Source organism: Trichomycterus rosablanca, chromosome 4 (genome assembly GCF_030014385.1).
Source record: "Trichomycterus rosablanca isolate fTriRos1 chromosome 4, fTriRos1.hap1, whole genome shotgun sequence".
Taxonomy (NCBI): Eukaryota; Metazoa; Chordata; class Actinopteri; order Siluriformes; family Trichomycteridae; genus Trichomycterus; species Trichomycterus rosablanca.
In genome coordinates, this window is record NC_085991.1 from 6,813,948 (window position 1) to 6,818,655 (window position 4,708).

Below are 4,708 nucleotides of genomic sequence, written 5' to 3' on the forward strand. Positions count from 1 at the left end.
TAATTTCTTTCTGTGATTTTCACACATTTTGTGCGAGTATTAGTAATTATGGGTCCTAAGAAGGTCAGTGAATACACCCAATTAAAAAGGAAACTGGTGAGAACCACAATAGAACTGAAAAATTAATATTTGCAAATTATATACACCAATCAGCCATAACATTAAAACCACCTCCTTGTTTCTACACTCACTGTCTATTTTATCAGCTCCACTTACCATATATAAGCACTTTGTACTTCTACAATTACTGACTGTTAGCCCCCTTTCATGCTGTTCATCAATGGTCAGGACCCCCACAGAGTAGGTTTTATTTGAGTGGTGGATCATTCTCAGCACTGCAGTGACACTGACATGGTGGTGGTGTGTTAGTGTGTGTTGTGCTGGTGTGAGTGGATCAGACACAGCAGCGCTGCTGGAGTTTTTAAACACCTCACTGTCACCGCTGGACTGAGAATAGTTCACCAACCAAAAATATCCAGCCAACAGTGCTCCATGGGCAGCGTGATGTGACCACTGATGAAGGTCTAGAACAGGGGTCACCAACCTTTCCCAGACCGAGAGCTACTTCAAGGCTACTGAATAATATGAAGGGCTACTTGGTGATACAAACTTCCTGAATTATATAAAATTGCACGGTTCACCTTTAATGATATTATTATTATTATCAATATTCATATATATGAAGAGACTGTCTGATCATATGTTAATGTTAATGATTCCTCAGAAAAATTATTAACAACGATTTACCATGGTAGGAAACATATATTTCAATATGTAACATTATTTATCTCCATTAATCTAAATCTGTTTCAATATTTGAAAGTCAGAGCTATCACATTTTTGATATTTTTGTAAATATCTTTCTTGACAGTTTTGTATGAATGAGCACATTTGTAGCATTTTGATCAAAATCACACCATGTTTTGTCTTACAAATGATCATCACACTTATTTTGGATTTACTGGCCTTTATTATATTTTAATATAAAATAAATATAAAATGATTTTTTGGGGGGTTTGTAGGAGGTAGGGGACATTAATTTTGTATATAAAAAAAGTTTGACATTAATTCATGAAATTATACAAGATTTTAATAGATTTATTTATTTGCACAATAAAATTATTATTAAATAAATATAAAAATTAATTTAAAAACAAGGTTTGTAGTAGGTGAGGAACATTGATTGTTTATAAAAATGCTAAAAGTTTCTTGAGATCTTAATAGATGTATTCATCTCCATTATACATTGTTGAAAATTTTTTTCATACTATTGATACTTTAAAATTAATGGAAAATAAATACAAATGTTATTTTTAAAAAAAATATGGTTTGTAGTATTTAATGTGTTTGTCTAAAAATAATTTGACATTAATCCATCAAATCATTACAAGACTTTAATAGATTCATTTCTCTGTTATAAGTGCAGAGTAAATGTTTCCTATGTTTTTCCGTTAGATTGATGACGCTCCCTAACGCATTAGATGAAGTGGGAGCTTGATAAACTGTTTCATTTTAACCTTTCTGTAAATAAATACATGTCATCTTAAAATTAACATAAACTAGTTTTTGTAGTATGTTGCCTATTTTTATCTGTGTAAGAAATGATAAATAAAGTAGGTGTTAGGTGTTTCAACCATTTTTGTAGATCGGAATGGCGAATGTCAAACCAATGTTGAATATTAAACTAACTTTACCTCAGTCAGATACTGTCCTGTTTGTACGATTTAAATAGCTGCGATGTACAGGGATGTTTTTGTGACACGTACTGAAGTGTCTCTCCTCATTCCTCTCAAACATTGTGATAATATTAAGTTTTCTTTCGCTTTTCTTGTGTTTTTTCATTATTATTTTTCGGGGTAAAACCCGCATCTTTCCCCATCGTAGCTGCGCATGCGTAGCTTGTCTCAGCGTTACGCGCACGATATAAAACTCCGCGCCCAGACCAGATCAGAGCTCAAATAAACATCACACATTTCTGTTTTTAAATGTTATATTTAGTTTTGTCATTTTCAAATCTACATCAATGTAAGTGTCATTGATTCAAAAAGAGCAGCAACACAAATATACATTTTAGACGGAGCTCCATAGTCACCAGTGCTATTTTAGAACATGTCCTGCGGGCGACTCACGTGATCCCTGCGGGCACCGTGTTGGTGACCGCTGGTCTAGAAGATGACCAACTCAAACAGCAGCAGTAGATGAGCGATCGTCTCTGACTTTACATCTATAAGGTGGACCAACTAGGTAGGGGTGTCTGATAGAGTGGACGTTTGTGGTCACGGTATTAAAAAACTCCAGCAGCGCTGCTGTGTCTGATCCACTCATACCGGCACAACACACACTAACACACCACCACCATGTCAGTGTCACTGCAGTGCTGAGAATGATCCACCACCCAAATAATACCTACTCTGTGGTGGTCCTGGGAGAGTCCTGACCATTGAAAAACAGCATGATAGGGGGCTAACAAAGCATGTAGAGAAACAGATGTACTACAGTCAGTAATTGTAGAACTCCAAAGTGCTTCTATATGGTAAGTGGAGATGATAAAATGGACAGTGTGTATAGAAACAAGGATATATTTATTATATGTTATTCCTTCTGTATGAAATCTGTTTAGCACTCCACTTGCTCCATACTTGACAAGTTGAGGTCAAGTGCTGAGGTACCACCGTATTAAATTGTACTGAAAAAAAAAAATGCTAAATGGAATCTTTTGTCACTGGTGGTCTCAGACTTTTGCCCTCTGCTGTAAAAAGATTTCATTAAATTCAAATTGAAAAGCTGAAATATTATATTTATAATATTTATATTTAAGGCTCTGCATTAATGTGTCTGCCTGTCCTTTTTGCTCAGGTATTATTCAGAATGCGCACCTTTCTGTACCTGCAGGGCACTCAGGCATGATTATGAGCACGCTCTCCAAAACCTAGGGTTTAATCAAAGCAGTCAGTTAGAGTGGAAATTTAGCTCGATTTACTGTGGAAAAATGGTAAAGTGCATTATGAGGGGGACGTTCTCGCCCATCTGTTTGTTTTGTCTATTGTTATGTCCAATATGGGAGCATATACGTATTAAGCTTTTAGGTTAAAAACTTCAAACTTTTTTTCCAGCGACCCACACTTTGTCCAGGATTTTTACCACGATCCAGGCAACACAAACAATCCATCAAAACGAAACACAAAACGATATATAATTAATTAATAAAAATGGTGGCAATCTGGTCCCACTGTGGTTTACAAAATGTAACATAAAGCTTCCACAAGGGGGCGTTTGTGTAAAAGTTCATTATGTGTATGTGTCTGTTAAAATTTGTTTATTTAAGTATTATTATTATTCCTTTGTTGTCTTGGCTGTATGCTTCGGGTCGTTGTCATTTTGGAAGGTAAACCTTCACCCCAGTCTGAGGTCCGGAGCAGATTTTCTTCAAGGATCTCGGTCTACTTAGCTGCATTCATGTTTCCCTCTATCAGGACTAGTCGCCCGGTCCCGCTGCTGAAAAACATCCCCACATCATGATGCTGCCACCGTCATGCTTCACTGTCAGGGTGGTATTAGCCAGGTGATGAGCGGTGCCTGGTTTCCTCCAGACGTGACGCTTGGTAATCAGGCCAAAAAGTTCAATTTTGGTTTCATCAGACCAGAGAATCTTGTTTCTCATGGTTTGAGAGTCCTCTAGATGCCTTTTGTCAAACTCCAAGCGGGCTGTCATGTGCCGTCTGGCCACTCTACCATAGAGGCGTGATTTGTGTAGTGCTGCCTGGATGGTTGATCTTCTGATAGGTTCTCCCATCTCCACAAGGATTCGCTGGAGCTCTGTCAGAGTGACCCTCGGGTTCCTGCTCCAGGTCTAGGAAGATTTTTGGTGGTTCCAGACTTCTTCCGTTTATGAATGATGGTGGCCACTGTGCTCTTTGGGAGCTGTAAAGCGGCAGCAATTTTTCTGTACCCTTCCTCAGATTGCCCTATGCCTTGACACAATCCTGTTTCTGAGGTCTGCAGATAATTCCTTTGACCCCATGGCTTGGAGTTTGCTCTGATATGCACTGTCAACTGTGGGAACTTATATAGGCAGGTGTTGTCAATCCACTGGTCAATCATGTCCAATCAATTGAATTTACCACAGGTTGACTCCAAATAAGTTGTAGAAACATCTCAAGCAGTAAATGTCTAAAAACCTGCTTTCACTTTGTCATTGTGGCTATTTTGTGTAGAATGTTGTGACAAAAAATGAACTCAATCTATTATAGAATGAGTCTGTAACGTAATAATTTTATTATTTTAATGTGGAGAGGGTGAAAGGGGTGTGCAGACTTTCCAGCTTGACTATTAATATTTTGTAGTAAAAAGTAGTAAAATTAGTTTAGCACTTTTTTTTCCATATATACATTATGCATGTATGCTATAGGTTTGTAGACTCTCTCTGTTTCCCTCTGCCCTCCCTCTCCTCTGCATTGGACAGTGCATATAAAACACAGAGCCCCAAATTGTTGCTAGGAAACCCAACATCAGCTCTGCGCTTCCAGTCGTACAGATACCCATGTGCACTTGAGCTCGGTATAAATCCGATGAGAACTCGGAGCGGGTGCAGCTCAGAAGCCACTTTGTATGACTGGATAAGTTGACGTTACTGATAGACATTTTTCATCAGCGCTCTAGGAGGCATCCTGTCCAAAACCCAAACTTTCGGTCACTGTGTTACGGCAGG